The sequence below is a fragment of the Wyeomyia smithii genome, chromosome 2, assembly GCF_029784165.1.
Source record: "Wyeomyia smithii strain HCP4-BCI-WySm-NY-G18 chromosome 2, ASM2978416v1, whole genome shotgun sequence".
In the NCBI taxonomy this organism is placed as follows: Eukaryota; Metazoa; Arthropoda; class Insecta; order Diptera; family Culicidae; genus Wyeomyia; species Wyeomyia smithii.
The window spans coordinates 29,582,461-29,605,674 of NC_073695.1; positions in this window are offsets into that span (position 1 = coordinate 29,582,461).

A 23,214-nucleotide genomic window follows, 5' to 3' on the forward strand; every position below is an offset into this window, starting at 1 on the left:
AGACCGCTTTTTGCGGAAAATATTGTGATTTCTGCTTCGTGAAACGGAATGAAAAAACATGTACTTCTTGTTGTGAATACTGTTGATCGGCTTTTTAAAGTCCTTTAAATTCCTGACATCGCAATTTAAGACGCAAGTGAGAAAGAGATGCCAGATAATTGTTTACGAACTAAGCACGTGCGGTGGCGGTTTAAAGCTGACAAAATTTACAGTGCGCTTCGGGCAGCACGCCAGGTCAATACTGGGTCAGAATCGAGTGAATAAAGAAGGGTTTTGACAGCAGTTAGGTTGCTTCCAGGTCAAAACGAGGTGAGCTGGTGAAATAAAGAAACTCGCTTTCTGTCTTCGCAGCAATGTAATTACCAGCACTTTTATAGCAAACTTCCACCTTTAATAGATAGAGTGCGCTGTTTGATTTTTCGGTTTCATCTTGTAGAGTAAAGGACCGATAGTGTACCAATACTCGAGCTATCCCCACCATATATTTAGGTACTTTTCTGCATTTTGGCTTTAAAGACACAGTTATAGACAGGCAAAAATCAACTCTTCAATTTGCAATCCTATTTGTTCTGTAGAGGACAGCGTGCCAGTGCTAGAGCTATTACCATAACAAAAGAAAGGAAATTTAAGCTTGGCCTATACCTAACCATAAGTGAAAATGTGTATTACTGAAAGAGAAAATGCATTAACTTTTTAATGTTAGATTTGTTTGTCATGAGAAGGATAGTGCTTGTATTGGAAGAATTGCCCCCTATCATTAAACAATAATCGAATTTCGAATGTTGAGAATAGGTCCTCAGTTTCATTTATTTATTCGAATTTCGTTTTGGTTAGTAGTTAATCAGTACTTTTCTGATGCTTTCACAGAGGCCACCATCCGCTTTGTCTATTCTACAGTCGGAAACGCGACCGACAGCAGAAGACGGTTACTCCATCTCGAATTGATGCCCCTGAAACTTTTCACAGTTTTTCTGCTGTTTTTGCTGCTGTTTCAAAAGGACCAATCCAAATTGGTGACTGATGGATAAAAATTTTTATATCAGAAAAACGGCTTATTTGAATAAAACTGTGTCTTCAACAAAGTTGTAGGTAATAAAATTGCGGTTCTAGAAAAAATGTATACACTGGAATTTTTTTTTTCTGTGCCAAATTTTCCAAATTGTCACAAAATATTAAAAATCTCAAAAAGTCTATTGTTCAAAAATCTAATTTTTTACTTATTGAAGATGACAATATGTACTACTACCTGTCAAAATTTTTCAATGGTAAATGAAAAAGTAAAAAAGTTATGAACGTTTGAGTATTTTGACATTTTCACCCTGAACTTTTTTTAGGTGTTTTTTTTCTAGCTTCACATTACAATGTTAAATATTTATCACTAAGAGCAAAATACCGGGCTTTCCGTGCTGCTGCCATGTCATGACATCTGCTGCTGGCTGATGTTGCTTCTTTCGCATCCGATTGATGAATGACGAGAATGCACTTGGTAGAATGAATTGAAGCTGATCGTTTGAGAAAAAACCGACCAGCTTCGTAAGCGTAGAAGCGAGAACAACGGAACTTGAAAAAGTTATACAGTTGTGTGTGCTTCATATGCATCATCTCTCAAAGGATATTTAAGAACTGCTGCTGATGCTTTTGTTTCAAAAGCCAGATTGGAAATGAACGCGAGCTGCCTGTGCTGCTTTTATGCATGAGAATGAGACCCTCGCTTCCACGGGAACAGTTGGATGATTGATGAAACGATCAATAACTTGGTAGCGATAAAGATGGGAGGTGTACAGGGTGCACCATAATTATTGCAACAAGAAACAAAGGACCGTAATCCACGTTTTTGGCAAGTAAGAGAAGTAATTTATTGAGTACAAACAGTTATAAAAATCAAATGCTGCTCTCATGACAGCTCGGAGACGTTTAGGATAAGACTCGACGGTGGACCGAATGCCATTTTAAAGAATTTCTTTCCAAGCTTTGAGCAAAGACTTCTTCAACTCGTTCAAACTTGTGTGTTTTCGTGAGGAGGCTTTTGCTCCTAACATCCCCCAAATCGGGAAGTCCATCACGTTGAGAACTGGCAAGTTTGGAGGCCACTCACTCACTTGGTGATGACAGAGGGAAAGTTGAACTTGCACCAGTCTTAAACGGTGTTTTTTGTGTGAGCCGGGGCACCGTCTCTCTTCTGAGCCCAACCCATTACATTCTTACAAAATCATACAGGCAGTAATCATAATCGATTTTTACTCATTTTTCGACGAAAAGGAGCGAATCGGCGGTCACCCCAGCAAAAACCACCGCAGAAGCTGGATGAGACGAGTGAAGGATCGTTCTTCCAACTGAATCAGCATCTCCTGATTTTCGTGCGAGCACTCGGTCGTTTTGCGGGTTGTGGGCTTGCTTAACGGCGAAGAGCGTAGTCAGGTGCTCGCGACGAATGGTCCGAGCAAGAATATCCTTGAAAGAGCCTGTTTTTCTGGTGTTAGTATGGAAACAGTGGTTGTTGTTTTTAATTGTTTTTACTCAATAAATTATTTTTATTTCAGAAGTTTTCTCTTAGGCCGTTACAAATTTCATTTTCATTTTGTGTTAGCCCCCCCACTTCAAAAATGTTGAAAATTGGAAGGGGTAGAAAAATAAGTTCAATCCGTTTTGTTAATACTATTGACTTTTCGATAGCGTACATGCTTAATTTAGCAACAAACAACCCTTACTAACACGCAGAGAATCCTGAGTAAGAATCCCCTGGATACCGATTAACACGGTGACGGAATCGTGGAAGGAATCGCAAACACGATCCGGAGGATTCCCACTCACGATTCTTATTCAAGAATCCTAGAGCCATATACAGGGCATTCCGGAAGGTTTTTTTTTCTCAGGAATCCTTTTCAAGGATGCTCACGAATCCAATGTGAGGAATCCTAGAGAATCTATGCGAATCGTATGTGTTCGTCCGGGAAGTCCAGTGACAGTGAAAGTGTCATCAAAAGGCAAGCCAAATGATTAATAATGATAATAATGTGATATTTTTCAACACACTTTTGCATGCAAGTTACAAACGTCGTAACTTGCACACAATTTTTTATGAAAGTTATTCATTTTTATTTTCTTCTCAGTGTTATTTTTTTTGCCCTAAGCTAACTTTGATAACCGTGAACATAAAAACTATTCAAAATTTGTATCAGCCTCACTTCCTAAAAACATGGTTAACGGTCCTTTGTTTCTTGTTGCAATAATTATGGTGCACCATGTAAAGGCAATATTTGGTACATTTTTGCGATATCTGTGAAGGGGAAGCGTGCACGTGGTTGTTTGAATGATATAGATTTTGGCCTAAATTTGGACTTGTTGACTGTTTTTTCTTTTAAATAATAACTATGTCGTTCTAGTAATAAACCTTATAATAAACAGGAATCGTATGATGTATAAACAATAAACATATGTGTCGTTTCACAAGATGCGAGAGAAACCTTTAGAGAAAGACATAGTCCTACGTCAAAAAATATACACCGTAATTTAAAAAAATCGGAAAATTTGACCTTTTTTATTTCTCCAAGTTCATACAACTGTCAATGTTTGGCTAGTATTGTGTAGTTTTCGTAAAAAAAAAGATTTTAAAGAGTGAGTTTTTTAGATAAATATTCCTAATTTACAATAATAATTTTATATTGGTTATTTTTTTTGTTTTTCGGTGTATATTTTTATAACATTGCCGAAGTCAACACACCAATCAAACAAACCGTTGCGGCTTTAATTTTTTTTTTCTTTTAAAAAAATGTTAGCTCTTCTTTTCTCCATGACAATTAGCTAACTTTTTGAAAAATAGATTTTTATAAAGTTTCTTTCATTCGTGTTAAAATGCCGATTTATTGTGTATCAAAAGGTTCGGAATGAATGTAAAAACCTACAAAATGGATAGATGAATCTAAACATGTAAAAATGGAGTTCTGTCTGTCTGATCCTTATAGACTTCGACATTACTGAGCTGATTGGCAGGGAAGGTTCTTATGATGGTTCGGTACCCTTCCTCTTTATCTGCAAGGCAGGGTTCCCATACAAATGAAACTTAAATTTCTGCATAACTCGAAAACTAATCAAGTAAATGGAGCCAAATATGGTAATTAAAATTGTTCAGCTTAAACTTACCGCAGTAAATTCATTATTAAACTACTTCACAACAAAAACGGAAAAATCGGAAGCATATTGTTCATCGAACAACATAAATCAACAAACAACACAATTTATGATTACATGCTATATCTTTATATGCTTTGTTTGAACTACTAAATTAGCAAAATATTCAAACACGGACTAAAGCTGGCAGAAAAAAAGTAAGTTATATCCACATCGAATAATTAAACACATTTCTACAAATTAAGTGCGTTATTAATATAATAGTAGTTATAAAATAGTCTATTCGCTAATACCAAGAAGAGATCATTCATTTTGTGCAAGTGGTGCTTGTAGTTGATGAGTATAATAAAAGTACGAAGGCCAATTTTCGAAACCAAAACTCCGTGGGAAGTAGATTGATAATATTTATTTAAAGTCTAAAAATGCCATTATTCCTGCCTTCATCATTGGAATTAGCCAACATGAAATTTGTGGGCTCGATGATATGCTTTGTCTGTTTAATATTTGGCAGACTCTCGTGCAGTTTATGCATCAGCAGTTCTCCACAGGAGATTTACCAGCATCGAACTTAACTCCGTAACCCGGCAACAACGTGTTGGCAAGTAAGAGGGGCAGTAAACGGCAGGGTGCAGTGTACGTTCTGACTTGCCGATACATTTGTGAATGCCGCACATGCAGCAGCGAAACCAATAATGGTCGTTAAAAACACGCAAAACGCTACATCACTTGACATTGCAGCGCCTTTGTGTGGCTGCTATGATTGGAGCCATTTTCGGGGCTTTATGCTGTTGGTGGGGGGAGGATACTTTATGGGCCGTTGCAAGTGGATTCCCAACCAGCCACCCGGTATGGCTTTATTGCAGTTTTCGTGAACCTGAGCCGTGCCTGCCTGTGACCAGCTGCGTCGAAGCCTTGCACTTTTTGTGTTTGGCTCTGACCGGATCCGCGTCTAATCGCCAGCGGGTTTGCGAACTTTTGTTGATGGGTTGAAAACTCAACTAGCAAATGCATTCAAGAGATTGAGGTAAAAATCTGTTTTACGAAAATATTTTTTTCTTTATGATAAATTACCATAAAAAACCAACATTGTTGTCATTTGTTCCAATAGCCATGCGCGCTGGAGAGGTTTTAGAGATTTAAAACCCTATTTGAGATTATAAAAATGGGGAAATATTTTAGCAATGAGAAATAAAATGCTAATTCACAGTCCGTCGTTGGTAGTATCAAGTAGGCCCATAGAATTTCTTACAAGCCGTTCAGAAACTGCAGGAGCTACGAAGTTTTGATCAAAGAGTAAATGTGCGAAATTTTTCAAATAAATTGTTATACAAATTTTGCAGACAGCACAGTTTTTGGTTAGAAAAACTGAGCAAAAAGTTAAAAACAAAACTTAGTCCCTTCTCGAAAAGAAGTCTCATTGTCTCATTCCGTTGCTGTGTGAAATGATAACTACCGTCCTTCGCACAAAAAGTATCCAATTACTGCGCTGATCGTTTGATTTATCAATTCGCTAATTATTCACGATGCGTTTCGCATTTGTATAGGAAGAAGCTGCACCAACACTCTTCGACGAAAAAAAAAAACACTCGCCGGTACAGCCAATGTCAACGAACTCCCCGACACCAAAACAGGGAATCCGCTTTTGGGTTGGGGACAATTCGTCAATTTACGGCGCCCCCGCGCTGTGTATGGTAAGCCTCTAGAGCAATAACAACACCAACAAAATTCGCAGAGTGGGTGCTAAAGTGCGAAAGATCTCTGCAGTGCACCATCATCATCATCATTCCGGAAAGCGGGCTGCATGCATGTCCGAGCAGCCGCCAGTGGGAGGCGGAAATGGCGATCCTCCTGTGGACAAGTATGAGATCATAAACGTCTAAATAAAAATAAATCACCCCCAGTGCAGTGCACCATCCCAGCTGGGAAAGAATGGCAACTTCTGGCCCGGTGTCACTGCACTCTCAGTGCATACGTAATCAAAGTAGCCACGAATGCACGAATGGCGCTGCTTAGCAGGCCATATAAAACGCCTGTTTGGCGCACTTGCCTTCGGCAGTAATGGTCTCCTGACTTGCGAGTGGTCAATAATGCGTTTGCGTTTAAGGTGTTGTTTATAGAGCATTGTTTCAAGCAGTATGATGGAGTCAGGTTGAAAAAACACATCCAAGTGCAACTATTAATCAACTGTTTAAAGTTAAGTACCACAGCGTGCTGGATTTACGAAAATTAAAAAAAAATCTAATGCGCATTTCTTCCCGACAATTCGGTCAATCTGAAACTTCGCCATTGACGGGACAGAGAAAATACCACCACTAAGCACGTAGGCGGGCATCGAAAAATAAACAAAATATACATCAAGAATTTGGTCATGTTTGACTGATTTTCGACTGGAAGCTCCGGAACTGCCAAAGTCACTGGCTGGCAACGAGTTTAGCGTCTTTGTCTTCTTCATCATAGCTGCTTTTGCTTACACATAGTCACCCTCCCTCCAGCCGAAACTTGTCTTTTTTCGGCACTCTTGCTAGACAGGCCTGCGGGACGTTCCGGGCGTTCGTGAGGCGCGAGTGGTGTCAATTCCCCCAGAAACGGGCAGCGCGAAACCTACGAAAAATCTTGCAATCATCATCATTGCATGCATGGCTTGCGTGTGAGAACGGGACGCAGGGCGAAATTCGGCAGCGGGTGTGTTTGTTAGATCTGATCGCATCACCCCCTAGTGGCGGCGGCGGCGGCGACGACGGATTCGGGCCATGCGCTGCACCATCGGCTAATGCGGTGAACAACGCTGCGCTCCATAGACAAAGCTGCGAGAATCGGATGACGACGACGGCGACTGGTTCGTGCGCTCCGCTGTGGTTGTATTCTTTTTGGGGTGTGTGCTAAGAAATTGATCCGGTCTTTCAGGCAGTAAAAAATTATTTTCGGAACTATGATTTGTTTGTGGACAAAATTTTCCAATTTATTTGGTATTTAACTACAACGTAAAAACATATTCAAGAATTCGAATGCTTTATGAAGTACCAGGTATTTTAATACGAATGACTTTCAATCGAATCACCAAAATTTGCATCTCATTAGGATCAATCTACAGGGTGCGGCGGAAAAAATACGAAAATGTATGGTCTTTCTTTCGAATATTATTTGACGTACTTTTAGGCAATCTCCCAGATGGTCTCGAGGTACGATGCTGGCCTAGCAAGCCAGTCGTCGTGGGTTCGAGTCTCGGTTCGGGAGAGACTGTTAGTGTCAGTAGGATCGTAGCACTAGCCCCGCAATTGTCCTGTACACTAAAACAGTTGGCTGCGAAGTCTGTGTATAAATAAACAGAAGGTCAAGTTCCGAATCAGAATGTAGCATTAAGGCTTTGCTTTTACTTTTAGGCAATAATATCAACATTTTCGAATTTAGTTATCTGTATGAGGTTCTACCCAACAAATTCATTATTATATCCGGCAATGACATCCTCGAGACTACGCCGGAAGCTAGAACGCGCCTTTCGAACGTAGTACTCCGGCATCGACCGCCATGTGCGCGCTATGTTAGATTTTAAGATGTTCACATTAGGGTGAGATGTTTTGCAGGCTCTTGCTTCAACATATGCCCAAATCGAATAATCCCACGAAAGTCCACGCTGCTAGGGGGCCACAAATCGTTCGACCAAAACTTCAAATTTCTCATCAGCCAGTATTGGGACTAATTAGATGTATGACATGGCGTTCCATCCTGTTGTAGCACAACGTATTGATCCTCAGAGATGTTCACTCAGGGAAGTATTCGGTCCTTCAAAATACCGATATACACCTTGATGTTGATTTAAACACCAATATAAAAACATTTTCAAACCGTTGCACACTGAGAAAAAATGAACCCAAATTCCCACTAATTGGAAGCCGCTGGACTGGCAACCTGAAATATAACATTTTTATGTAAATTTGGTCAATAAATCGAATGGTGATAGTTTCATCTTGTTCAGGGCACGGGAAAAGGTCTATATTTCCAAAAATACGTAAAAAATAGGGTGAAAAGGGGCGAAATAGACCATTTTCCGTGCCCTGCACGAAATAAAACTATCAACAATCGATTTATTGATCAATTTTACATAAGAAATGCTATATTTCAGGTTTTCAGTCTAGCGGCGATTATTTACTGGAATAACCGGAACCCACATTTCAACTAAATAACCGCCGCTGAACCGACAACCTGAAATATAGCATTTCTTATGTAGAATTAGTCAATAAATCGATTGGTGATGGTTTTATTTTGTGCAGGGCACGGAAAATGGTCTATTTTGCCCCTTTAAACCTTATTTATGCGTATTTTTGGAAATATAGAACTTTTCCCGTGCCCTGCACAAAATAAAACCATCATCAATCGATTTATTGACCAACTTTACATAGAAAATGCTATATTTCAGGTTGCCAGCCCAGCGGCTTCTAATTATTGGGAATTGGGGTACAATTTTTTCCAGTGTGTTAGATTTTGAGCATTTCTTTGGTGAAATGAATCGGTCTGTGCGGCTATTGGACACAGCATCGGACGGCTGAACATCTTTTCGTCGGAGAACAGGATTATCATTTTTTCCTTTTTCCTTATAAAACCTACTGGGTTGCAAGCTGTTTTTGCACTGACCGATTTGATCACGATTTGGATATGTGCAAACCTAAGACGTCCACTTCCCGGCTTAAGGTCAACCAGTAGAGACTTTTTGATGCGAGAAAATGTGGCCAAATGACATCCAAGGGTTTCGGCAATCTCCTTCGACGTCTTTTCGGCAAACAGTTTACTCGTAATCTTTTTTTGGCGTACATTTTCATTTATTTGCAATAAACCGATTTCGATGTTCTGTTGCAATACTTAAGAGTAAACGTAAACGAATACACTGTCTAACAAAATAGGTCGTTAGATACACAAACTAACCCATTACTAACGTTTGAACACTTTCGCCTTTTTTTTCTTCCACATACTCTATTATGCAAGATTGACAGTTGTCACTAGCTGCAAAAAATATATAAAAACAAATTTTGGTTTGAGCTACTTCAGACCTATTTTATGCTTCCGAAAACAAAAGTGACAGTTGTTAGAGATGCAGAGGTAAACTCGATCTCTGACAATAACGATTGTAATACTTCCTTTTTTCCTCTCCTAATCTACCGTAAGCGGGGCAAAAGGAAGCTACTGAATTGTTTTACTTTAAAAAGGGAAATTAATCCCACATTAGCCCCCTTACGGTGGTTTTTTGTGCAACTTTACCAGCTCAGATCCATGACGGAGGAGTAACTACGAAATGTGCGGTTTTTCAAGCTCAAGCTCTTGTATTGAGCTCTACTAGGGGCATATTAGCCTACATTGGAAATTTTTACAATTAATTGTAGCGTTTTCGTGTAGGGGGAATAGGGGCACCCTAACTTGATTGCTGATTTAAGCATGAAAAACGACAAAAATTTTAAGCTGTCTTCAGTGCAAAACTTGAAATAACTATCTATAATTAAAGGTACACTATTCACAAATTGAAAAGTTTATCGTTTAAAGTCGATGTGTGGGGCACAATGAGCACCCCACTGGGGCATAATGAGCACCCACGGGGTATAATGAGCACTCTTATCGAACATATCTTGAAACTGTGTAGAAGTACAACTAATTGGCCAAAGTTTGTCGCGGGATGCCGTGATACTTGGCGGCTTGTTTCGTGAATGTCCCGTCGCGCCTTATGGTGGCCAATTCTACCTGCTGTGCCTTTTTCTGGCCGATTCGGTTTCAAAGATTTTCTAATATATGTTCGCACCATTACTGTAAACAAACACTGCCTATGGAAACAGACAAACTCACAAGTCTACTGAGATGAATTTCAGGTAAGTTTATGTGACAAGGTGTGCTCATTTCACCCCACCTAAAGGTGACCATTTCGCCCCCATCGAGTTATTTAAAGTTAACATGAGATTTTAATACTAATTATAGCTTAAAATCAAAACTTCAATGATGGTGAAATTCGGGGTACGACCCATACGTCATATTGATGTGTTTACATACTTGATTGAGCCATTTAAACGACCGTAGAAGCTTATTTTGTAGTGCGCAATAATAATAATTTTTCCAACATCCGGGAACCAAGTTGATTTTTTCAATATATTTCCATATTTTAACCAAACAAACCCCTTTTGTTCTACATAAAGAGATACTGTAGTAACTACGGAAGAGTTCCACATACCATATTGTAATAAAAAATGCGTAGTTTCGCATAAAAAAGGGGTGCCCATTTCGCCCCGTGTGCTCATTATGCCCCTAATCCCCCTAACAGTTTTTACAAAACCAAATAATTTCAGTCCATTATCAACTAAATAGCTTACCTAAATTCAATTTATTTTATTTATTGTTTGTAATAAGCATAACTACGATATTGACGTTTTTCCTTGGGAGAGCATTTTATATAAGTTTAAACCTACTTTACCTTTTTCTATTCACAACTTTTTGTTTTATACTCGAACTGTAATTGATGTTTGGTTGATAAATGGTTGGAGAATGCGTAAAGAATGTACTGCTACTAGTTGGTAAAATATAGACCACAGTGTGGTCCAGAGCATAATGCCCAGCTACTCGTATCTATACCTCTCTGTGAAACAATGGTCCAGAAATAAAAAAAGCTGGTCAAAAGTCATTTTCTGGTGAACGTTACATTTCAGAGCAATGCTGTCTTCGAGAAAGTTTTACAGTAAAAAAAGACACTTCATTTGACATCGCATATTCATCGCTTGCGTGCGGTAGAGCAAAACGCTTCCGTAAAAAATGGACAGCTTGCAGGTGGAATTATTTCTGGATGTGGAAACAAATGAGGACGGGAGTCTCCCCCATCAGTTCCCTTCTACCTTCCCCTGTACCTTTCCATGAATCTAACCCAGCACCGAAGATGCCGCAAAAGGTCCGTTCTTTGTTTCCCTCCGGGACCTAAAGAAGCCACAAACATTATACAAACCGAAATTACAAAGATCAGACCGAACAAATTGCGAGTTGTCGTGGTCGTGAGTAGCTTGAATCAAGCAAACGCAATGGCTAGCCTCGAGCTCTTCACGAGGGAGTATCGCGTGTACATCCCTGCCAAGGATGTGGATATCGACGGTGTGGTTACTAAAGGAAACCTCATGGTCGATGACATTTTGCGTCACGGGGTTGGATGTTTTATGGGCCCCATGATGCAAAATGTAATAACACTGGATTGCAAGTAATTGCATTCAGTATTCACCGAAGAAGAGAAAAAGAAATTCCTCCTTTATGATTCCTTTCGAGTGACATTTGCCGGCTTCGCACTGTCAAACTATGTCCTTTTGGACAAGGTTCGTCTGCCTGTAAGAGTCTGTTTGTCGAAACTGCTAGCAGTTAGATCACACAGCCACCAAGGCACGCAATAAAGCACGCTGCTGAGACCACTTGCAGTGAGGACACTGAACAGTGTCTTTATTGCGGAGGAACTCGGCATGATCTTTCGGTATGTTCCGCGTACAAACAGCGTAAGTAAAAAAAGCGTTTCCTTAAGAAACGGAGCGCTCTTTTGCAGAAATGCTTAAGAGGGCTGAGCCAGCCTCGACGAAAAAATGTTTTCCTTTTTGCCAACCGATGAGGGTACATCTGACGATCCCGTCGAAGGGTGTTCTTATGTCTTCCGAGAAAGATCTAGGAAGAGGAGAATAATTAACCTCCTAATCTTTCTCGCAAAGTGATGGGACGAAGAGTGCTCTGAACTGAGTTGTCCTCGGCGTATAAGAGCTATCGAAAGTACGGCTCTGTTATTCTGCTTTGAAAGAACAAGGTACTTTAGGATACCGATAGGCGCATGCGGAATCGTAACGTTTCGAATGAGAGTGAAGAATATGCAGCTCGCTGGATACCCACTAGATTTTGCCAAAAAGGTCTGTCCGGACTCTGTATGCTCTCTTGCCTCCGGAAATAATTGGAGAAAATGACCCTCTTACGGTTAGACAAGTGGGTCGAAACTAACGGTTCACTTTCAGATACTCTATTTGGCTTCCGCCGGGGCAAAGGACCGAACGATCGCCTAACCTTGCTTTTTACTAACATTCAACTCACCTTTGCTCGAAAAAAGAGAATGGCGTCTGCATTTTTAGATATTAAGGGGGCTATTGACTCTGGCTCTGTAGAAGTTTTAACCGAGAAACTTCTTTTGCAGGGTCCTTCAACAAATTTGAATAATTTTTTGCTCAATTTGTTGTCAGAAACGCATATTTGTTTCTCTCATGGTGATTCGACAACTTCCCTAATTAGCTAAAGCAACTTGCAGACGATAGTATTGTATCCGTTACTGGAAGCGAGGCTAACGATCAACAAAGACCTTGCGTGGAGTCGACCCATACGATGAGTCTTGAAGCGCCGTTGAAACATCATTTTTGAAATCTCCCTACCGGTTACTAATTCATTGTATGGACATGAACCCATGATTAATTGAAATTTTCGAGTTGGTCGACCTTCAATCTCAATCCAGAATTATGACTTTATATTTTGACTGCATGGCTCAAGATATTAATTCTTCTACAAACGTTCATTTCGAAGTCGCACCTTTAGTTACCTTTAACAATGCTATATTCTTCGACACCACCATGAAAGAAGACATTATTGGTATCCCGGATTTTTTTCAACAAGTTCAAACATGTTAGTTGTGATAAAATGTTTTATTCTGACGGATCTATTCTAGATGTGTCCACTTGCCTCTATGTTTTTCAAGAAAATTTGACCGCCTCCTACAAACTCGATCTTCCTGCTTCCGTATACTGCGGTCGATAAAGTCGATGAATCACTCCTCGTTTCCGGGCAACGGAAAGGCTGATTCTTTAGCTTGGGTGGGCGCGATTAATGGCGATATCTATGAAAGACCAATTGCTTATGATTAGTTTTATAGTGTTTTTCGTTAGAGAACACTCAATAGTTGACAATTATCATGGAATTCAGATGAACTGAGACGGTGGCTACATTCCATTTTTCATAAGGTATCGACGAAAGTATGGTTCAAGGGGTTGCATGTAAGTCGGGACTGCATCCGCGTGATGTCTAGACTTATATTCAATCACTAGACGTTAAACACGCATCTCTTTCGTGTAGGGCTTGCAGAAAGTTATCACTGCGTTTGTGGCGATGGCTACTACGACATTGAGCATGTTGTTTGGTCGTGTACCGAATTCTGTGGTGTTAAGTCCGAGCTTATAGATTCCCTTCGGGCCAGAGGAAGACAACCGAATGCACTGAATATTCTGAAACTTCGTTCGGAAAATTGATTCAATTGTTAGGTTAACACTGAAGCTCACCTTATTTTTCAATTGCATTTTAAAGCGTTTTTTCTCAGCTTTCTGATGCTTGTCTCAGAATAAAAATCGGTTATTGCATACAGTGTCAAAATCGCATTTTTCTGATATAATCCAAGATGGCGGCCAAATTCAAGATGAAAGCCAATGAAAGCCTACTTTTCTAGAAACTATTTCACCCCTTGGTGACAAAGGGGTCGAGAATCTCGATCAAACAAAAATGGCATTATCAATTTTTCTCTATACCTAACAACTATGTGCATTTACATCAAATTGGAAAGACCTTGTACACCTAGTGGCCTGGTTTCAGCGAGAATTGCTTAGAAATAGATAATGTAGATCTCCGAAATCTAAGCAGTTCTTTTTCGTTTTTTTACATTTTGACGTCATCGGTTTCAAGTTATACTTCATTCAAAAATGCCAGTTCTAAATTTGAAAAGCTACTTCTAGCAATAACAGAAAATATAAATATTGTGGATATACTCAAAAGAGATTTTTTTAACTATCCCGAAACAATTCAATGATTATTTAGCATTTAGTTTCAGCGATTAATATCAATAATGATAATCCTGGTTTCTTTTTTAAGAGCTTATGTATATACAATTATATAAATCGCATGTATAATAATCGCAGTTTTTTTTTAGTACATCATTATAAGTTCATTATAACATTCTACATTGTAACGTTGGCATTAAAAAAATGAACATAAATTGCCGAATATTCATGGGTTTACCGACCTTCAAATGCATTGACGTAACTACCCATCATAGTAACCTTTGAATCGGAGGAAAACGAATTAACAGCTCGATCAGTCGAACTCTAACCGTGATGGCGAAAGCAGTGAAGCGACTCCGTTTAGAAGTGAGCCGCGTCGAAAACGGACATCGTACGGCACTTTGTGGACGCCAAATACGCCCGTTCCGGCATCAACAACACCTTGATACTATTTAACAACAATCAAAGCATCGAAAGAAGGCTCGATGCCGGACGGCAGACGACCCTGAGCAACAAGAAACTCCAAAGAATGGTGAAAAGAAAGACCGAGGGAAATGTGCTACATCGCTGCCTACGCTTGGCCGGAAGGTCGGTGCAACCGGCCAAACAGTGATCAAGTACCTGGTAAACATGTACATACATGTTAGGAAGCGTGCAGCTCCGAGACCTATTGGACGGGACTGGTCTCAGAGATGCAAGCAATGACGTAACGGCGGCGGCTGAATAAGATGGTCGAGTCGATTTTTCCGGCGAATGGCGACGTGACGGTGGTGATGGATGGCAACGACTGGCAGGGCACTTCGTATTTTGCTTCCCCCTCGAGGGATATGAGCTTCGCGGTGAAGTTCATTTCAAAGACCGAGTTCTCCAAGAAATACCATAATGGCGGTGTTCTTGCCGGATCTACGCGAAGCGATCGTTGAAGGAGATGATGCGGCTAAATATTGGTGTAATATACAAGTCGGCGAGCCCGCCCAACGTCCCATCGACAATTTCTGGGTAAATTTGAACATCTACTCCCATAATTTCGCAGCGAAAACTGAGAGAAGAGAATAGAGAGAACTCGAAAACATGCAAACGCATTTTTTCGTCCGCCATGGTGAATGTTCTGCTTCAAATAAGCTAATATAAACCTTCCACGGAAAATTGCGAAAACTTAATCATCTGTCTTAGTTCTTTTTATTACCACCCAAAAAATCCATTAAAAATCCATAATGTAAACGTTATTGAAAAGTAAATGTAAATGTAGTAACTCAAAATTTAGGTTTTGGATTTTTTCAAGTGAAAAATCTTTTGATCTCGAACTAATCATGGTACCATCTCAGAATTTTAATTGGTTCTTGAGTTAACACACAAATGATACATATGAAGTTTTCGGAGGAAAAATTTTCTAGACAATCGAGTTTATTCATTCTAAAATATGTTTTTAAAAACTATTCCTATGTGTGTACTTCACATATGACCGGAACGAATTTTCAAATTTTTCCAAATCTTGCATTTGGCCCTTTAATGTAGTCTAATGTCAGATTTAAAGCAGCGAGTAGTTTTTTGAAAATAATATAAAATTCACTGCTTTATGAATCCTTGTTGAACATTAAAAATTGAAAAAAAATTGCCTATTTACAGCTGGAAAGTTCATTTTCTTAGAAATAAACCATGTGTATACAAACACAAAAACCTAAATTAATTCACCTAGTGGTGCAAAAACCTTTGTTATACTAACTATTACTTTATACATATTTGGCCAGTCACTTACAAATCGTGTACCATCATAAGTCCAATTTCAATAATGAATGAAATGATTTTGAAAGATACTTTTCAGAGAGTTAACTAAAGACGATCATTGAATTAAAGCTTGACGTGGTTTTTGCAAATAATATGAATGTTATCACTGGAGTACATGACTCTTATTTTTTCGATCACAAACCAATTTTCAAATGCTGGCTAGAAGTAATTGAATTTTTTTTTTGAGATAATCGAACGTGGGGGAACAGTAATAGATAACAATGATGCTGATTTCACACTAGAACAGCAAACATGTATGTTAGTTTATTGCGGTTCTACTTACTCGCTTTATTTTTAGAAATCGCAGGACCTAGATTTATGAATCAGCATCAAGTTTTATTTACGAATTGAAGCAAACTTCTACAAACCTGCTCTGAAAATATAACTATATATAGCTATTGATGAAAGTTGTTAATTTATTTCTATCTCAAATGCATTATCTGAAAATAAAGGTTCTCCACGATCTTTGAGAATTTTAGATTTTCAGAGTGTAGGCGAGAACATTAATCTTTTCGAAGGCCTAGGCTGTATGAAAAAATCCGAAATAAAGACTTTTTAAATCTTGCTGCGATAACGAGAAGTGGAATAACATGGATACTCTGTTTGCACTTAGTCTTAAATTAGAAAGCAATATTTATATCTTACATGAGCATTAGGATCATTCATAGAGATAAGTGACTTTCCACCTGCGCACACTAGTAAACGTGTATAGCCATGTAGAGTTGCTTCAACACTTTTTCCCTAATTTTGCCGATTACGTTCACCAGCTACTTTAGATTCCTGGTTACAAATTCAATACATAAAATAAATATTCAACTGAAAAAAATTTCCAGCTGTTCAAAACGTAGCATTGCAAACAAAACAGCGATTTATTTGTGTTTTTCTCAACGGGTGGCACTAACACACTCGTACGTAAATACGTCTATACATCTTTGGTAAAGCTTTTCAAAATCTCTGCATCGCTAATTGTGTTACATGTGCAAACTGTGGGATCAGATTTTGCTTCAATGCTTGGCTCCCGAAAGCCGTAAATGTTTGTTACTCTTCGCAAATCTAGGTTCAACGTACAATTTAGTATATATTTCATAAGAAGTGAGGACGGGAGCTTCGGAAAAAAGGAGCTAAGTAAGCATTGCAGTTTCTTCTGAAATCTGGTTCAAATTTCCAAGAAAAAGCTTAAGGGTAATTTATTTACACCAGTTAAGACGCACTACGAAGAGTGTAAAGATTCTGAAAAGTTGTCCATGATTGTTGATTTCCTTTGAGAAATAGTTAGCGATACGAAAAACGAGGGATAGAGAAGAGGAAAGAGCAGTGAGAAAGAAAAATTATCCAGAAAGTAAAATATCCCATGTCTAAAATATACTTTGGTCAAAACTCTACAGTTCAAGCAACCAATAAAAGATCGCACTCAGTATGATTTTCAACGAGCTCTGGGGCTTTCATTTGAGCATGCGAACTTCAAAATCGGAATAAGCGTTCTGTAAAGAGAGTTTTTTTTGTTATTTTTCTTTTTTGGGTCGATTTTGATATACTACACATGTAAACAACATATTTACACATACATACGTACAGGCACACATACACAAACATAAATAAATTGTTCAATTCGTCGATCTGAGTAAATTGGTATACAACACATGGCTCTTCGTGCCATTAATTTTACTTTAAAAGTTAAATTTCTTATATAAAAAATACTCTTTGATCAATTATTTAAAATCTAAGCCACTAATCAAAAATCCACTCGGTAGCATTCTGGGAGAGCACAGTAGCTTTCGTTTGCGTATAAGATCATTAAAATCGGATATTGCGTTCTGTAAGAAAGGTGCGTTAGTATTTTGCGGCACATACATACAGACAACATACATACACACACATACACACATACACATACACATACACACGAACAGACATTGCTCAGTTCGTCGAGCTGAGTCGAAAGGTATATACGATTCGGCCCTCCGGATCATGGATCTATTTTGCGTTTTTCGACCGATTTTATAACCTTTGTTAAGTATAACAAAGGTAATTAGTATAACAAAGGTAAAAAGTTATGTTAAAGAATGGAGATGATTCGGTTGAGGATACCAGATGTACAGATTTGTATTGATTTACAGTCATTTGCAGATTTTCCATAGTTTCTGCAGATTTTTGTCAGAGTCTCTATATATTTGCGCAGATTCTTTAAAAATGTGTGCAGATCATTACAGACTTTTGTCTGCGCGAGCAAAGTTGTCTACATTTTTCAAAAACATTTGGCATCTCTGGGTCCGGTGTTATGACGAAACATATATCTATTAAATAAAAATAAGTTGGTGTCTGTATAACGGCGTTTCACTCGAAGTAGAATCAACGGATTTGAATGATTCTTTTTGTGTTTGTTTTGTCTTCATCTTCGACGAGTTAATAGGCCATAAAAATAACAATAATCAACTGATAAAGTTAGAAAAAAATTGAAATATATTTTCGGTTTTTCCCGCCTTTTACTCCAAGAACAACGACATTAGATTACTATGATTGTAAGCTATGACCGGTAGACAAGTTGTTGTAGCGTCGTTATTGAGGCGTCGTAGTTGAGTAAACAAGCACCTGTTATTGATTCACGTATTAGGTGATATTCGTTTTCGCTGCCTACTACACCTGTTCTATGCAAAAGCGCTAAAGCGTGGTAGCAGCAAACTCAACATGCATGTGAATACTCTCAACGTGGCTTTGATTTTATTCAAGGGCATATACTTGATAATGTAAATTAAATTTCTGGCTTATTTGAGCAAAGTTGCATATAATCGTTTTATTTATCTGATAAATGAAAAGAAAGAACAAGAATAACACTACATGTGCGATGATTTAATTTACCATTGCTCGGATCTAATCAATCTGTTCAATTTTCTCTAAAATGCACACTGACTGTCAATGATCTAAACATTTACTCATGCTGTTAGCTGGTAAAAGAAACGTGTAGTTTTTGCTTCTCAAAAAACATTGATTTCTGTTCATGTTTCGTTAAATAGGCACTATTGCATTCCTACAAATCTCTGGATTTACAATTAATTGTTGAACTGAAAGCTATAATGTTGCGAAGCAGATGAAATATTGATGTCATTGAAGCGCAAATTTCGAAGCTCCGTGTACCTACCAATTTACCATTTAATTTCAAACGTCTGTATGCACCTTCGCGCTCCGCAGTTGGGTGATATTCGATAATGCCCAAAGCCCTGATAACTGGTGGCATTAAACCTAAAACATGCTTATTCTCGCATAAACTGCTGTATGCCACATGGTCACGTGAAAAACAATTGGTATCATGTATGTTTGAAAAAAAAAAAAGATACCCGAAAAATGGTTGGCCATTAGGTTTTGCGAGAATTTTTGTTCAGGACAAAACCATATTGTCACTATGCCATGGCAATAACGAAAATCAACTGGAATAGTTATAAAACGTTGAAAACCAACCCTTGATATTTCCCGCCCTTCTGAGATTCTGAGAGGTTTTCTGTGAGTTTTAGTGAATAACGATTTTTTGTTGCCTTTGATCGGAAAAATTCGAAACAAGTTTTCATCACCGGGGCGTACTTAAACGATAGCCTTCATTTTTTAATATTTTATGGAATAGTTCTAAGCGATTTTCGTATTGGTTTCTGTTGATTCCACTTAAATTCAACGTCGGTTTCTGTGAATTTGTGCTGTGACTGTTTTTTCAAGAAAGAAGAAGACACTGTCGGTACGTAATAAACATAATAGATTAAAAATAATAATGTGTTTTTGCAAGAATTCTGAGAAGTATTCATGCTGGTTTCAGTTGGATTCGATTAATTTTCTTCCACATGTAGTGGGAATGCTTCCTAACGAAGGTGCCGTTAAGGGTATGTTATAAAAGGAATGTTCCCTAATCTACATGATCAAACTGATTCTTGCATAGCTTCCAGTTTACTTTGACAAATTTCTGCTGTGGTCGAAGTGTTTTTTGTTCAGATGAAGTTGTTGTAAGTGGAATGTTCAAATACTTATCATGCCGTTGAATTAAAATTAAATTCGTTGTTTTTGTTCCAGTTTTGCGAGTTAAGACACGAGTAGTAGCAGGTCAAAAAAAGTGTCAGGCTCCGCAACACTGAAGATGTAATATTAAAAAGTCAGGACATATACACATACATATAGGGAAGTTGATCGGTTAAGAACAAGACGAGCTCGAAATGCACGACGTTCGACACCCCATATATCTCAAAATCGTCAGTTACACACTTAGTTTCCATAGTCTTTAAACGAGTCTTGAACAAAAGAAAAATAAAATATAATAACTTAAACACTCAATTGAGAGAAAAATGCTAATCAAATATTTTCAAATACTACTACTTTATAGATTCAAGGTCAAATTTACCACCGAACAGATGCATTACCCGCAAATGTCCTTGAAGTGACAATTCCGACAGGAAACTACAAAGGAGAAGTCGTAGTAATCCCGCGTTTCTCGATTACTCCTACCGATTTGCCGTAAAATTTTAAACGTCTGCAATTTCCCGTGCGTCGCGCATTCGCGATGACTATTGATAAAACCCAAGGACAGTCACTGAAAATTTGTGGCATTAACTCCGAGTATTCAAGCTTCTCACATGGACAGCTCTATGTCGCATATTCACGTGACCCTGACCCCGACATTGTGGAATATATAGAATTTAGTGGCTAGGACCGCCTTGACCACTTTCGCATGTTTCGTATATTCCGAATTTTAAGCTTGAATTATTTAGAATTCGGAAGTTTTTTATAAAATCTGTTCCAGTGAGATTGGCCAGGTAGAAGGGTATCACTATATTTGCATAAAGCCAAGCTTTTGAATAATTGAAAAAATAATGTAATAATTTCCTTCAGAATATTTAAAGGAATGACTGTTTATTTTATGAAATGTATTGAAATGATTTGATTATGGTTGAAAGGTGCTTCATAATGTTCAATGAAATAAAAACGAAGAATTTTACGAGCGCAGGATTGAGAAAAAAAAACTAAAAACAAATCAGAGCCGGAACATATCGTAGGTATGTTTTTTAGCAGCAGTTAGATATTTCAGTTTTTGCAATACAACAGTCAATAAAACTCAAGGCGGCGGTACGAAGTTTGCCGGGTCAGCTAGTTCACTTATATAAAAATGGAAAGATAGATACATGACTTGATTTGTCAGTCAGTTGGAGCAACGACCTAACCTACTTCTGTACTATTTGACCACCAGTCATCCCACTGTACCCCGTGCAGCGCAGTGTAGTTTCCCACACATGCTCACATTTTGGCAGAGGCCAAATTTTCTGGGCACACGAGAAAAAAAACTTCTTCGGCCGTGAAGTTTACGTACTCTTCGTTGCGGGACGGCATTTTTTGCGAGGAATGCAACGATTTTTTATCCGTATTTCCCTTTTTGCTACCTCTCGTCTCGTGAGCTGTTAATTCTTTTGCTTCTTTTTTTTTTGTAGACGCGAAACCGCGCTTGTTTTTCTCCCGTTCCTGCCTGTGTGTCGAGAAGTGCATGCGTCAATTTGCCTTTTCATTTCATCTGTCGGATGGCCACTCGGTTCTGGGATGGGGTTTTCTCGTTCAACCCTGACACCACACGGGGACGACGATGATGATGATCACTTCTACTTATACGGTGGATTTCGGCTGCAATCGCTGTTCTCATCTCTTAGCATTTGATTTGAATATGAATGCAAACTTGCATGTATATCTGGAGAAGAAATAAATTTTCATATCACCCACCAATCTTCTTACTTAAGCAGTTACTGTTTTCCAGGTACGAAGGGAATGCACTGTAGCTAATGCGATTCTCTGCGCTGATTGGGACGGGATTCTTTTCTTTTCTCCCCACTAGTGCTCTTGCCATGCGAATTTCGGGTATGATAAAAGTCACGGCTGGAGATCGTCTTGGACTGGCGATTCCTTTGGGGGTCCCGGTGCAAGATATATGCTGGCAGACATATCGCCAATTTGACACGGTGCGGATCTCCTCGGATGCGGTGTTGTAAGAATTTGCGAGAGAAAATAAAATTGATAGAAATGGGAATTATTGTTTATAAATCAAAGGAACAGGAATCCTATGGAGATTTGCTTAATGGCAGTTGGTTTATGTAATTACTGATTTTTAATTTATATATATTCTAAATCTTCAATCCTAAATTCTTGATCCTTAATCCTTGTATCGAACTCCTATAATCTAAATCCTACACCCGAAATCCCGAATCCTAAGCTTTAACTTCTGAACCATAAATTCTATATTCTGGTTCATAAGTTCTAAATCGTAAATGATAAATTTCAGACCCCAAACTCTGAATTCAAAATCCTAATTCCTAAATTCTCAATCCAGCATGAAATTTAAATGTCTAAATCCTTAATGCTATTTTCTCGATCCTGATTCTTAGATAAAAAATCCAACATTTAACATATTAATTCAAAATTTTGAAATCAAACATCAAAATTCAAATATGAATATCGAAAATCGTAACCAGAGGAACGTAAATCTAAAATCGAATCTGCAGACAAAAAAAACATTCGCAATCCAAAATAGACAATTGAAAATTAGAAATCACAGATTCACAATTGAAAATCAATGATGAATGAAAAGTAAAAAAAAAATAAAAAATAACTATTTTATAGACGTACTAGCGCAACAGCCTTATTAGTTAAAAGAGTCCAAATTTGATAATGTTTGCTGTTCATGACGAACCTAGTAAGCAACACTTTATTTCTGAATGAGTCTACTGAGCTATGTTTAGTTCTGGACTCTCGCTGTATTAAAATCTCCTGTGATTCCACACACCACACCGAAGATACCGAAAAGAATTATCGCATTAGTATTTCTACCATTACCGATCATCGCCACCGCTCTCCTTCCTCCTCGTTTGAAGCTACAAAAGCGATCAGTTCGATACACAATCATTTGAACTCGTGTTCAATTTGCGTTGTGCGCACACACATTGGCGGGCAATATTTATAGATACAATTAAGCGCGTCGACCGGGGCCGAAACGAGGTTTGAAACGGACCATTTGGGGTTGGGGTTAGAGGTAGCGCAACCAGCCCCTTGCGAAACAGGACGCACGTACCACGAAACCGGCGAAGTTCTGATAGCAGCAGTTAGCGCGCCGCTTTCGTTTCACTTCTTCCTCCAATTCATGCGCCTAGTTTGCGAAGTTTCCAATCCAAGAGAGGGTCTTCTGCATCACTGACTGACCCCTTCTCTCCCATACCATCGCGGGGTGCCCCAAAAAACGAGTTGAATATGAAGAATCTACTGCTATAGTAAGCTCAGCAGAGGGTTGTGTCGAGCCGTAAGCAGTCTTTGTCGTTGTTGTGATCGTCGTCATCTTCGTCGCTGTCATGATCATCATCATCACCGTCATCGTGTTCGCCCGACGGACGACGCCGTCGTCGTGTTGTCCAAAATACAGAGCCCCAGCAAGGTCGAAAAATTTCAATAAGACCAGATTTCAACAGACTGCAACATTCCACTCTAACGGCGGTTCTCG